This window comes from Chroicocephalus ridibundus, chromosome 1 (assembly GCF_963924245.1).
Source record: "Chroicocephalus ridibundus chromosome 1, bChrRid1.1, whole genome shotgun sequence".
In the NCBI taxonomy this organism is placed as follows: domain Eukaryota; kingdom Metazoa; phylum Chordata; class Aves; order Charadriiformes; family Laridae; genus Chroicocephalus; species Chroicocephalus ridibundus.
Genome location: NC_086284.1, coordinates 111,262,378 through 111,277,546, shown reverse-complemented (window position 1 = coordinate 111,277,546; position 15,169 = coordinate 111,262,378). Strand labels below are relative to the sequence as shown.

The window sequence follows — 15,169 nt, the reverse complement described above, 5'->3', positions numbered from 1 at the left end:
TACGGCAATCATGCACAACCAGTGAGTGACTACTGGTACCAGTCAAAGTAAGCGAGCCCTGCATCACTAATATTCCAGACTACAAAAGTCCATTCAGAAAACATATTAGAGACAGAAGACTAAGACTAAAATTAAAACTTACGCTCTATCCTTCACATAAATTGATTTGGTATTTTGAAAAAGAAATCAAAGTCTCATTGACCTAAAGCTTGTGGCTCAGATGAAATCCATGAAAAATCAATTGGCTTATATTTAATTCAAGGACCTTTTTCTGGAAAAAGAAAAAGAAATATATCTTAACACGTAACTGAAGATAACCAATTTTTTCATCTTGTCTCCACTTCTTCGGTCAATAATAACTGAAACCAAATATGCCAAAACAATTTCACTGTTATTTAAAAATGAGCTATCTAAATGGGATATGAGTAAAAAAATCAGACACATTTTTAAATCTTTCATACATTCTCAGAGATTTTTGTATACATCTTTCAACAAACGATATTTTAGCTGTAGCAATAAATTTGAACACCTGTTGTTTGCGTAATGTGTACCTAACAGTCTCTCAGCCAGACCAGATCATGCTATATTTCCAAAGAGCATGTTCTTATTTTGTCTGAAAAACAAACAACTCATCTGCTTAGAAGGAAGCAAGTTTGCTTGTGAACACAGGAAATAAAAGCCTGGTGATGTTATATATTCAGCATAAAAAATAGTTTGGAAATATGAATAAATATGTCAGAATACTATATAGATCTAAGTTCAATTCATGTAAATAAGCAAAAGCTAATTAGTGATCATTCAAATTGCATTACAGAACATACCCTACACATGCAGGCACACCCCTTAAAAGCTGTGAGGAGGACTCCCGCTCCTTTTTGATCTTCATACCGCCCACCAGGATGGCTGATAACGTACTGAAATGCCCCAGTGTTTTCCCTTCCCTCTCCCATCTCCAACAGGTATGAAAGCACGGTATATACCCAGCTGCATTGAACTCTCATTCGGAAGCAAAATCTTTAATGGGAACTTTGTACACGTATATATCAAAAAGTCAGCACATCTCATTGTCACATACGCCGCGCATTAGAAAGCTTATTCTGTCCTAGGATTGCTGAGACACTTGGCAAGACAGACGGCCAGTCTCTCTGGCTCCCTGATGGCGTCTGCGTTGCTGCAGATTTGTCATGTAATTCATTGGACTGAACTTAGCACATAAATTTTCAGTTATGACTAAAAAGTTAGAAAACGCTCTGCAGATGGAAACTGCGTGTCGGTACTGATAGTCAAGCAGGGAGCACTTTGGGGAGGCAAGGGCAGGAACAAAGGATCAATCCCAGAGTGCGCGAGTGACTTACAGAAAGGAAGAATAAGCTAAAAGAAACACTGGCAAGAAATAAATTCTGGGTTAACTCTTAAATATCCTTCTACTTTTGTTAATTTTCCATCAAAATATCATTCAATATTTAAGTCACTCCCACCCGAGATGGGAATTTATTGAGATTATTTTTTTAAATTGAGGCCCCAGTAAACCAAATTCTTCTACCACAATCTAAATTCTGAATCTAAAACCAGCATCTCCACAATAAACTGCAGAGCTCCGTCCTTAATTAAGGCAAACCAGAGCCCAGATCCTGACAACAGATGAGATCGTGCAGAGCCTTCCACTTAACACACAAGCAATACAAATCTGTGTTTTCGTTGGAAATCTCGTGTCAGACAGAAAGACCAAAAAGAACAAGATACTTTCATGACAAAGATTTGAACCTTTCACCACTATTATGCCAGAATTAACAAGTTGTAAGCAAGTCTCATGATTTTACTCAGGGTGTTGTTTTTTTTAGAAAAGAAGGCATTTCAATCATTATTTTACATAGAGTAGGCTGTGCTATAGGACTGAAGTGCAAAAGCCTGAGGTTCTTTCCAGTGAAATATTTAACCTGAATGGCAGGAAAAAAACCACTATTATTTCAACAACTCTTTTCAAGAAGTTTGTCAAAGCCCTTACATAGCATATACTGTATACCTATAGCATATATGTATACCTATAAAAATAACTTCATTTTAATTCACTCTTTCCTCCTAATTTTGTAACAAGGTGTCTCCCCTACTCTAAGCAAAGCTGTATTGGTTTCATTATTACCAATGTGTGAAGTAGTGAGCTACCCAGAGATCTCTTCTGCTTTTAACATTTACTCAGTATACATTTTTGTTTTATCTGAGATATGGTTTTTAAAATTAAGTAATTATATTACTAAAAGTCTCAGCGTACAAATAGTTTTACTGCATAAATGTAACATCAAATAATAGACGTCAGTTGGCTTTGCAGAGCATCGTAAGTATCTGTACAAGCACCATCTTACTGATATAATTCAGTCTGTGTTAGGAAGAAGCCAGAGGTGGTGGAGAGTTTGCCTTAACTACACCAGCAGAATAAAGCATTAAAACTTCAGCTGCAGCCTCTTGCTCTACCACTTCAGCGTGGACAAGACTGAATGCAGTACACATGCAGAAAAGAATATTCCCGAAGTGGAGAAGAAACCCAAAAAATAATCAGAAACAAATTAAAAAAAAACAGCCAAAGGGCATCTGTGACAATCCTATTTTGCACTATTCTTTGTTTTCTTCCAGTATTCCTGCCAAAGGAAATTCCTCTGTGTTTTCTTAAGACATATGAATGTGAATGAGAAGAGGGAAGCTAAATTGAAGAAGGGCTTTCCTGATAGCCTTACCTGCAGAGATGAGAAAACAGGGGCTGTGGAGTGTGTAAACTGAGAAGAAAACAACTCACAGGCACAGATTCTTAGTGGAAAGATACTAGCTCAAGATAAAAAAACCTGCAAGTCATAGCTGCATGAGCACACCCTTTTCCTAGGATTTCTTTTTCAGAGAGGGACAGATAGCAGCAGCACTCTTCTCTTCTATTGGCCTCAGCCCCTTGAATAAAGTGATTTTTACTTACCTGTTAGGCCTCTTGATACTAGGATGCCAGTGCATCTGCAGCCAACTAGTAGCGGCACAGTCCTACTCCAGGGTCTGGTTCTTGGTTCAGGTAGGCAACAGGCAGGATGATTCTCAAACTCTCTGCTGAGAAAGAAAATAAGTAATTTGAAAGAAAAGCAAATAAACCAAGGGAATGAAAGAAAAAGAAAAAGAAAAAAAGCGAAAAGAAAAAGCGAAAAGAAAAAGCGAAAAGAAAAAGCGAAAAGAAAAAGCGAAAAGAAAAAGAAAAAAGAAAAAGAAAAAAGAAAAAAGAAAAAAGAAAAAAGAAAAAAGAAAAAAGAAAAAAGAAAAAAGAAAAAAGAAAAAAGAAAAAAGAAAAAAGAAAAAAGAAAAAAGAAAAAGCCTTGAGCTGCAAATTATTTCTCTTGTATTTCTAACCAAAGACAGGTGACATGGGCACAGAATACTGTCATAAAAATGGGGGGAGGGGAAGGCAAGAAAGGGAGAGATAAAATCATTCACCCATCTACTTCAGTGGAGCCAACAACCAGAATAGTTGCCACCTTGCAAACCTGGTCCAAGTTCCTGCTTTGCTTGATTTGGGCTATGTACCTGAACTTCAGCCTACCACCCTAGCCCATGCAACCTTCCTAATGACAGGGCTATAGGGACTCTTCTCCTTCCTCCCATTATACCCTTCCCTGCAAATATTTTACTGATAATATGCGGTCAATGCCAAGAGAGAATAACGAAAGAAGCCAACAGTAGACTGGCAGGGCCATCTTTTTGGACGAGGCAAGCCAAGGCTCAAATCTGTAGTTACCACCCGGCAGAGCTGTGTCATCTGAAGAACTTCTATCAGTACAGTAAGCAATGTTCCTGTTGTACGCCTGTTAATTTCATCATCTTCTCCTCACCTTCTCTGTTTTCAGTAATCTACAGAGCTGGGGAGAACAGTGGCACTAGTCAGAGCTTCTTAGGAAACAAAGATTTCAAGGTCAGGTGATGCCAAGAGACGCCAAAGAGGTGACAGACTTGAGTGGAACTTCAGCAGTGGGAGCAACAGAAATTGTTAAATTGAGTACGTCAGGGATTTGCCTCAGTGCAGACCAAATTAACTAGTTATGGATGTGTGCTGCCAGTGTTACTGCTTACTACTAGTCTCCGTGATTTGATCTGTTCACTACAGTGGTTGCATGGAGACAGCAAAGAGTAACAGGAAGAACCCTGAATACTCACAAATTTCCACAATCCAGGACAGGAATGGAACAGCACAGGTGCAGTTCCTGTTATTTCTCCTTCACCATGTCCTCCCAGGAAGGGCTCAGCCATCATAACACATTATTTTGGCTCCTTTGACCTTGGCTGCCTTTTTTTTTCTGGACCCCCTGGACCCCCCCCCCTTTTTTTTTTTTTTTTTGGAACAGTAAGTAGCTCACATGCCCTTCTGAACCATTACAAACCATGGTCTGGAGTGTTCACTGTAGCTCCGTGGGCTCCTGTTTGGTCTCTGTTACCTTCTCAAGTACATTGCTCAGAAGTGGAAGGTTAGACCTAGGGTAATAACCAATGGATGAGACTAAATTGTCAGAGGAAGGCTCCTCTGGTGTTTGATGGACTCATGAATGTTTGCAGGAAGGGAAAAAATTGTTGTATCTAAACACATAAATCTTTTGGTCCAGAACTCATGGCTACCAAAGTCCTTCCTTGAATCCTGTTTTTAATTGTGGCTCTCAATGATTAAATTTACTGAACCAAGAGAAACAAAAGCTGTGATACAAATGGGGCCTCTGATGTCTGAGAAAGTTTTCTGAACATCCACGTTCCTTTCCGTGAAGTGAGATGACAGCAGTCTGCTCGCACCTGTGGCATGCCGTGGGCACTGACCCCTGATGACTTTACCACCTGTGGTTTACCATCCTTTCCTTGAGAAAGGATGTGGCGACAGATAGGAAACTTTTCTCCATCTGTAATACAGCTACAGCATTGCCCGAAATATAAATTCCTCCAAGGGTGTTTGTACCAGCCTTTGCTCTCAGCCATCAGCCTCTGCTCCCACTCAGGATCCGTGCCTGGGAAGAGCAGCCTTTGATATGACCACAGCTAATCAAAAAAGCTGCACAGGTGGGGTTTGCAGCCCTTCTGAATAAGAAAGTTGGGGTTAGCTTCCTAAAAAGCCTTTGAACGAGGAGAAAAAGGAGGATTTGAAAGCAGGATAGCCAGATGTATTAAGTTCTCTTCACCCCCCATGGTGTGGAACACAGTTATTGTGACACAAAGGAAACACGTGGAGTAGCTCCTTTTCTTTTCTTTTTCCTTTTTTTTTTTTTTTTTTTTTAAGAGAGTTCAGCTTTATCTCTTTGTATGTGGAGAATTAGTTCTTTTACTTCATTTTTCCACATTTAAATAAATCTCAAAAGGAAGGAGAATGCAACCAGGCACTACTTCCTGCGTGCATCATTTTCCTAGTCTGTTCCTTCTGTGGGGTTCGGTTAGGTTGCTCTATTATACAGCACATTATCTTTAAACAGTTCATCGACTCCTTCCAAAATGTTCCCTCTTTAATGAAACCTGACACATCAGAAAAGAGAACGGGAAGTTTTTTGGGTTGGTTTTGGTTTTTTTTTTGTACTCATAATCTTAAACCAAGTATTGCTTATCCCCAGCGTGTCAGATAGGGCGGCAGACAGAGCCGAGCAAGCCTTCAGACACTGAACTCCGAACTTCGGCCGGACCTTGCCCCGGTCAGCGCTGCCCCAGGAAAGCAGGCAGACTTTGAACCCAGGGCTCTGGGGCTGCTGCGGGGTTGCCAGCAGGGAAACAGCTGCACTTTGCAACACGAACTTTGTACTTAGACACATGCACATTTAATCTCTATAACAGAGCCTTTGTTCCATTACTTATTAACATCTCCTCCTTGAGTAAAGTTCTTTGTCAATGAAGCTTTAAAGCCTGGGGTGGGGGGTGTTCCACCTCCCCCTCCCAAAAGAAACCAAACTGCGCACCACCCAACTTGAAAGGGTTACAATAACTATTGATAAGTACTAAAAAAAAGTTACAACTTCATGCACCTTCCTAATACTGTGGATACTTGCTGTGCGCTCTCTTCAGAGAGACTCAGTTGTAATAGCCAGAGCTAATTATGGAAATCAAGCAATATTCTGGGACCTGTCTTTGCAGAGATCACTTCTTGAGATGATACCCACAGCAATTCAGCCTGCAGCAACATTCAACCTTATTTAATAAATCAGATTAAAAAAATGAAATAGTAGAAGAGGGTCAGCCCACTCGCACTAAAAAGCCATACTTTAAGAAAGTGTCGTGGGATGTTTTAAAGTTGTACAACTTTTTGCTACAGCTTTTACTCTGGAGCAGTGTCACTGCTTGGCTTCTATGTATTTCACCATAACGTATGCTAACACACGCAGCACGGCAAGTTCATAGAGAAGATACTTAAGGCCTAGATGCATTTGCGCAGCATCTGTTCATTAAAATAAAACTTTGAACAGGAACAGAAGCCTACCTAAATAAGGACCAAATGAAACCCTCAAGAGAGGGGCCAAATAAGATGCTTAAATCATTTCTGTGCCAGAAGAGCTGAAGATATGCATTTACTGTAACAAAAACTAGTACAAGAGAGGTACTGGAAGGTCCCAGTGATGTCTGTGTTGTCGTAACAATATGGAGTGGCAAAGAAGATTAAGAAAGTAAAGGTTTCCTGAACAATTCTTCATACGCAACTAGAATAAAACAAATACTTGAAGTATATTTGTCTTCAGCTACCACAAGTGTTTATCACAGCCTGTTTGAAAGAAATTATCCACAGACAGAGGCATCACAGTTACGCTCTTCCTGTTTTCCATCACCACCGTCTTTTCAACCTGAATTTCTTTCCATGCCTCTGTGGTTGGCTTTTTTCTCTTCCTGTTTTTCTTCTTCCATTAGGCACCTGCACACATGCACCCGACTCAGCTTTCCTTCCTTTTCATTAACAGAATGATACAAAAAAGGAAATTTTCAGCTACTCTAGAAAGACAGGAGGGAAAAGAATAAACATTTCAGACCACACCCCTGCGTGAAGCCAGGCTGGCAGGACTCAGAAGCGATCAGGTGAGGGTGGTCAGCTCTTGAGCTGCCTTGTAAAAAGCCCATGACTTCTCTTATTTAGATCTATTTGCTTACCCACCACCTTCAGTGCGCTGCTTTGAAAGCACCATCATTTGTCTAATCCTAGAGTTCCACTTGCATTCTTTGCAGAGAGCAGACTGACAGAAAACGACAGAATTACTTTTCTTGTGTCACTACTATTTTGGGTAACAGTACCGCTAGCCCTCCACTGACTGCAGGAATGTTACACCTTATTATTTTCCTTTCTATATGCAGAAAGCCGTATTTTCTCCTCCTTGAGGTGGCCTCCATTCACATTATGCGTGCCTTATCACTTCACCCCTGGAACACGGCCCTCCCGTCACACGGGTCTACCATGATGATCATAAGATTTAGCTGTTGCTAAGAATAGACGCGATCATTTGGAATAGATCCTACTTTATTTCTGGGTAGGGTTTCTGAAGGGTGTTAGACAATAAAACCTTTAGGTTGGATTCTGGATAACTCCCGCCTGCTCTTTCCATCAGTTCGTGAAGGGCGTCAGACCTTCTCTCCGTGAGGGCAGGCAGGCAGAGCTCTGCCATGAGATTAGCTAGGGACAGTCGCAGACAGGAATGCAAATGAAGCCAAGCAAGCCATAACGTCTCTGTGAACAAAGCAGGCAAGCCTCTGGGAAATTACAGTCCTTTAATTAAAATAAATAAATAAAAACAAATAAACTTGGAAAGAGTGCAGAGAAGAGCAACAAGAATGATTTAGGTCTGGAGAAAAAAAAAAAAAAGGCTCCTTCCAATGAGACACTGAACTAAATGCGTTTTGCTTCAAAGAGAAGATTATAATCTTTAAGGGACTAGACAAGGAGAAGATATTTCAGAAGACACTAAATTAGTGGGCAAACATAGAACAGAATCCAATATTTGCAAGTTCAATCTGGAGATAAAAAGCACATTTTAAGTATAATTAGCTTCTGAGATGAATTGTCAAAAGGTGCAGTAAATTCTCCATCACTAAGAAACTATTTTAATTATTGTATGCTTACTTTACACTAGAGCCCAGAAGTCTCAGTCAACACAGGCTCAATAATCTTTAAATTTATCTAGCTTCTAGCACAAGCCACCCCCTCTGTCTGAAAATTGTTCCTGCTGCTAATTCCAAGTTAGATTATTATTTCCTGAGTAATCCAAGGTGGGAGAATCGTGACAAACGGATAATTAGTGCATACAACACCAGGTCACGTAGACATTATTTATATAATACTAGCATTCCTCAGTCCAGTGCTTCCAGGGAGGGTGGTGGGGGGAAGAGATTCCCTAATCTCTAATTCAGGCTAGAAAACAAAAATAAAACCAAAAACACAAACAAAAACACCCAACCAAACAAAAAGGAGTATTGCTTTATATATAAACTTAAAAATATACAATGTTCTGTGTAGCATTGTAGTGTGTTTTATCAGATCCAGAATCCACCACAGAGAGGAAAGGTTTCAGACAGGCACCATCAAGCACTCTACCAATTCACTCCCAGAACACTTCGGTATCGTTCCATACCCTAAAAGAAAAATATAGCTAGCAGAAAATTATTTCTCTTTTTGGTCCTCTAGGAGTTTACATGGATAGCTCCTATTAACACTAATCAGAGTTAAGGGCAGAAATCCCCCATGGACAGCCATCTTGTCTGGGGATATGTCCATAATTAATACGTTCTAAGAGTCTAATTTTGAAACAAAGTAATCAGGCTTAAGATGAGTTATATTAAGACCAATAAACCTCTGACTGCATATTTGCCTATATATATATACTGTATCCAATGTCAGACCAATGTATAGTTTACAGCACAACTTCTGAAAAAACAAGCTATATCTTATCTGTACTTGGAAGTATGAAATACGAATATACAAGAAGGAAAAAAAAACCACGGTGGGGTTTGTTTTCTTTTTTCTTTTTCACTCTTCTTTGTAGCACATCATTATTATAAATTTTAACGCTCATCATCATTGTTCTTTTTCACAAAGTAGTGCCCAGGCTGAGCAAAGCTAACATAATCCTAACACTTCTGATGTTACAAACTAAAATTACCATGCAGCACCATGGGAATATTTGTAATACGAAAGATGGGGAATGGGGACTTTGTGACAAGTACATGGAGGAGAGAAGAGGAAGCTAGATGGCTTTGACATGAGCGGTTTTGCGAGTAAGAGACGTTGTAATGGGACAAGGAATACAAAATAAAATTATGCCGACGGAAGTTGGTTTCAGTATTATTTAGGATTTCTGTCACTGAAAGAGACATTTTCAAGTCTGTGGCTGCTGATGCTCCAGCACAATTGACACCCAAGTCATACATAATGTATTATACAACACACTATATTAACTTAGCTTCAAAGTGTTAATATGTCATGAAACTTAATTCAGATATCAGAGATTATGCAAAGGAGAGAGATGTGGAAACACGCTCTCGTTTGTCAAAGGTGTCAGCCGGATTTTGCTTTGTGTCCCCCAGTCCAGGAGGACATAGCAGCAGCTCTCTAAACTCCTTTCAGAAGGCGAGGGCTGTGTGGCTCTTCACCCCAATATTTTTAGCAAAGAGATCCCATACCAAGGACAAAATGACGCATTCCCAAAAAAAGCAGAAGCCTTCAAATACACAAGGCTAGCCCAGGTTTTGCAGTGCCACAGCTGCACATACATTTTATACTATAGATGTGAAAATTGTATAATATAAACAAAGAAGAATTTATCATTTTCTTTATCTACAATAAACTGAAGTCCTAGCTTTAGTGCCATATGGGTAAAGCATCCAGCTGTACTCCCTGAATGCCCCTGGGTAGATGGCAGCAATGGAGATGAACTGTTTTCTTGGTCAACAGCTGGGAATAAAGATAGCAAACCATTAGCTCAGTTGGGAATGGAGTTGCATGGAGACTCATCTGCTACCTCTGTCAGCTGGGAACGGAGCCCGTGACAAGCCACAGGACTTAAAATGGAGGTGGAGACCTTCTCCCATTTCCACACACACTGTTTTTGCGAGTCTCTCACTAACTGCTCTCTCCCTGAGAACTTCCAGACTTCTTCACACAAGCTGCTACAAAAGGAGACCACAAATAACATCTGCCAAAATTGCATTGCAAGCAGGAGAGGGAAAGCATCCATAGGAAGCTTTTGCTTGTGATAGGAAGTTTTCCAGATCCCCAGTGGAGGCACTTCAGCTGAGGGAAGAGGAGTGTAGTCCACTGTCTAAGCCTAAGAGTGAAGTTTAGCTCCTGACTCTGACCTATCATTCTTGCATTGGGCCCTGATACTTTTTAAAAGAGGTTTGAAGAGATAAGTCTAATTGTCTCTGTAAGTCACTTCGTGTGTAGAAAAGGGAAAATAGGAGAGAATTTTCTACCAATAAAGATGATAATATTAAGGACTGAAATATTAAGATACTGAAGATATTAAGATACTAAATATTTAATGTGGAGTGTCCACTAGCATTCATTTTCTTTTTATGTGTTTAACTTCAGGTAACACAGCCAAGGCTTTTAAAGCATGTAATTAGAAAATATATTTATGCAAAAAAAAAAGGGTTTATTCAGAAATTCTATAGGATTCCCATGATTTGAAGCAGGAATTCAGAACAAATCAAATATGGTTAGATAAGAGTCTTTTTCTTTGTGAGGAAAAATCCACATATTTTAAATTAATACTCAACTCTCTCAATAGCCACACACACACACAACCACAAACCCAGAAAAACCACCCTAACTCTTGAAATTTTGAGGAGTCTACTTTCGGTTAATGAACTGTGGGGACTTAAGCCCTTATGAATATCTAGGCTATGGGGTTTTTTACTTGTTTGTACTACACTGAGAGGAAAAAGGGATGCTTCCATCATTCAGACTTAATAAACACACTCACAAGAACAGACTCAAATTAGACTAGCTAGGCAATCCAGTGGACTTAGAGACAAAGAAAAACAATCTGAGACAACAGAGGAATGGAGGATTCCCTGGAAGAAAAACCAGCTAACAGGCTCATCACAGCCTGTATACTAGCTGAGGCAGAACGTGTCCCTCAGTGGCCAGTTTGGGGAAGGTGGGAAGGAACGAAATAAAACAAAAAGATGCTGTCTGCAGGAGACGGCTTGCAGGGGAAAGCCATATGCAGGAGAAAGTCCCCACATGTAGCAGAGAAACCTTGCTATTATTTAAGAATACTGAGAAGTACCAAGGAGTTTTATTCTGTCTCCTATCGTAATCTACTAAAAATGTTCTTTCTCTAAGATCAGCATCCAATGACACCAATCCCCCAAAAAAGAATTTCTTTGAACATACACCCAAGAAAACACCATTCAAGGTGTCTGACACACACTTTGGGAGCCTGTTAAGCCATCCTGTTACAAATACACACCACCAACACAGAGTTTTAAAAAACATTATAAAACAGCACACCACATCACCAGACCATACTTAACAGTTGGCTTCTCCCTCAGCTACTTTAGGGGCCATCCAGCTCCGGCCTGTGCTCACCGACTTATGTCTGTCCCATTCCTTGGTGGCAGGAGCTCCAAGTTCTCCGCATCTCCCCTTGGCCAAGTCAGATTGTCCTGATGTCTCTTAGGTGCTCCTCACAAGGGGTCACTTCCTACTTTCTCCTCTAATGGCAATCTCATTCCGGAGCGCCTGCCAAATATGGCTGCGAAGGCTTAGTTTTCCCGTCCCCTGTTTTCTACAATTAAACTTAGGGTATAATAGAAGACTGAGGATATATAATTAAGGCTTAGGTTGTAATATAAGGGACGCTCTTTTGTTTAAATTCTCTGCCCTACTGTGGCTGTTTTAAATTTGTATTTCTATCATTCTCTAATTAGTATCTGTCTTCTGTCTTTAGGCTGGCTTTTCCTGTTTATAAGACTGTGGTAAAACATCATAAATCATTTAACCTAGAAAAAGTGATCGTACTAACAGTTTACAAAAGCTACAATTATCAGGTTGCTCTCAATATTACCTAGAGAATAAAGACGACGATAATTCTAACAGAAAATGGATATCAGAAAGGGGTTAGTTAGATGATTTAAACTCTTATTCTGAGACAGACAGTATAACTTCTGGGGACTTCCTCACAGTAAATAAAATGATCTCTGTGAGGCTAATTAGTTCAGGTGTGGCGGCAGGCTGATGAGTCGAGAAGGTGGTTCACTGGAGTCAGTTCAGGTATTCACCCACTACCAAACAATATGAACATATTTTCCCCATCTCTCATGCTCTTAACCTTGTTTCAGCAAGCATCCTAGCATGCAGGAAAAGCAAAAGCATGGGAGCCAAGACAGCAGGCTCACCAGGACCAAGGGCAAGCCAATATAGAAAATACAGAAGAGTGTGGTAATAAGGAACACATAGGAGTCATTTCCCTCCAATTCCTCTAGCCCGTCCATTTTCCCACATCCCTCCCTTCATTCCTCTGTGACAGCTCTTCGCGTTGTACAGTCTCTGTCCTGGTTTACTCTATCAAGTGCTTGGATTACAGCTGCCTGTCAACATGTTGCTGCGTGGTTGCACACCAAGCACAAACCTAGGGAGAACCTAAGTCTGTTTCCCCAATATCAGAAATAGCGAAAGGAAGCAAAGTCCCAAAACAAGTCAGCCATCAACTTTACAACAGGGCACCGCAAAACACTAATTCCTTCTTCACCCTTTGTTTCAGTCTGATAATGCTATCGTACTTAGTACAGTCTTCAAAGAAGTAAAAAGAATTACTGTCAAACACACACAAACTTTTTCCATCTAAAAAGCACACATTTTCAAATTCTGTCCTCTTCTGCAACAAAGAAATTGTGTGAAGCTAAGTACATGCTAAACGGGCTTTCGATTCAAAATAACCCAAACATAGAATATATACCTTCAGCTTTATGATAAGCCAGTCAACTATGCATTAAGCACTGCTCAACAAAACCAGTCGCAGCAGAGCTCTGACAGGCATTCAAAATAGATTACACAACAAATCAAAAAATCATCATCGACTTCTGCGTCATGATATGACTCCAGGTTCTTTGAGGCTGGTCCATGCAGTAATGAATATGCTATGCATCTTTGATCCTGCACACCAGCCCCTGCCAGCAAATCCACTTCGAGGATACTCCTAATGTTCCAAGTCTTGAGAAGCCTTAGTCTGCATTAATTAATTAAAAAAGAAAAAAAAAGTAGAAAGACATTTAAAAGATATCTATGTGCCTTAGGGCAATATTCAGCCTGATCCCACTGACAGCTTTCCTTATGGCTTTGAAATCCATTACCTTCTGCAAGAATAGGAGCTTTATGGCAGCCTTCAAAAAGAAGCTTCTACCTTCAACGCAGGAACTGCAGTTGCTTCAGTGGCAGATCAAGGTCTCCGTGCGGTACAGAACAGCAATTACCCACTGAATATAACAAATGTGCCAGCAAGCATGTACGAAAAAGAGTATATGTAAAGACAGAAAGCCCTGATAACAGCTCGTCAAAACTCATCCCAGAAACACTTTGTTGAGCACCAGTTCCTGCGAGAGGGGAGGGGAGAATTAAAACAAGTCTGGCTGCACATCTTGCAGTTGCTGAAGCCTGAAGACATTTATACCAAACACAGTAATTTACTCACAGGGGCTGAGTTCTTCACTTTGTTTGTACAATGGTTGGATGCAGGAGGAACGGAAAATTCCTGCAAAGAATTTCGTCTCCTGGGTCAACAGGACCTAAAAGGATTTTCAGAGAAATTGGATGCCTGCTCTAAGGAAAGCCATTAGTACAAAAGCGCTATCAAAATGTAGACTTAGGAGAGCTTTGACCCCATTTACAGATGCTAGACCAGAACATTGGACACAGATTCCTTTGTAAACCTTCTGCTAGAAAAGGAATCACCCCTTTAGATATCTAAACACCACAGAGTCAATGAAACGGATGCCAAAATCATGCCAAAATTTTCCCAGAACTTTTCATTTTTTCAGAGGAGGTGGCGATTTAGATCAGGTCAAACCTAAGCATGTCTTCTATTCATTCACTATGAATATTCATAATGAATATTCAATATACCTGTCAGACTTTCTTTCTCTCTGAGTTAGAGTGCCAGTCGTGGAGTTTACACCTCACCGTATGAATCTGTGCAGTAAGGATGGGTGGATCGCTATGGCAGCCTTCTCCCTCTGCCCATCATCCTTTCCAAAACAAAAAAAATGGCTGTAAGGTCAGTTCTGAAAGGTAGTTGATAATTACACAGACTAATTATTAGATTTTCATCTTAATAATTAGCATTTCAAAAGTATTTTATTAATCAGCCTTGTTACAGTTAAGGACATTGTACACTTTGGATTATTTTTTTTTTTACTGCTTTTAGAGTCATTTTCATTATTAAATCACTGTTGAGGTCTCCAGAGCTGCTGTTTTAGAGCTTGTAATAGCTTGACACTCCCACCCCTTGTTGAATTCCAATTCACTGTCTAGGTGAATCACTATCTAAAATTATCAGTATACTCTCCAGATATCACCATCTAGAATAATCAGGCTCCTACTGCTTAGCAGATACAGTAATAACATACCTAATTTTTAACTTTCATGATAGGGTCTCTCTGGGACAGAACAGAAGGAAGATTGATATATTATTAATGTTATAAATAATTAAAATGAATGAAATATACCAAAAGTGGAAAGCATGGACTAGCACACAAGACTTAAGGCAAACTATTGGCTCTGTGTCTGTATGATACCAGCCATATACATTCTGTACTCTTTTACATCCCTGCAAAGCATGGATAAAACCTTACTAGATCAAAATGATATCATTCCCCCCTCATTTTCCACACATGGGAGTATCTACAGAAGGTGCAAGGCAGGGGAGAGAGTGGTCAGTCAGTCGTGTTTTAATTTATAGCTATTTTTGCCTAAGCCCAGAATGGCCTGCCAATTATGAATAGTACCAGCTGGGCTGTCAGGAGAGCAGGCTAAGAAGGACACCAGAAGAAGAAAATAATAATAATGTAAAAGTGAAGCACAGGAGAAAAGTTTGGAGTGGGGGAGACCTGATGCATATCCCAGCTCTGATGTCAAACTTCCTCACTATGGTCCTATCTTCCCCTCCCTCCCCAGATAAAAAGATGACGATGATCATCATCATTA

At 40.1% G+C, this 15,169-nt stretch overlaps 1 protein-coding gene across 1 annotated transcript in view; it reads right to left on the bottom strand.

Moving 5' to 3' along the window:
• The window catches only part of NRIP1 (nuclear receptor interacting protein 1), a 174,667-nt gene that overhangs the window by 127,151 nt on the left and 32,347 nt on the right, over positions 1-15,169 (bottom strand). The window contains exon 2 of the mRNA XM_063347443.1: positions 2,960-3,084. The gene's annotated coding sequence lies outside the window, so the exon portion shown is untranslated. The remainder of the gene's footprint in view (positions 1-2,959; positions 3,085-15,169) is intronic.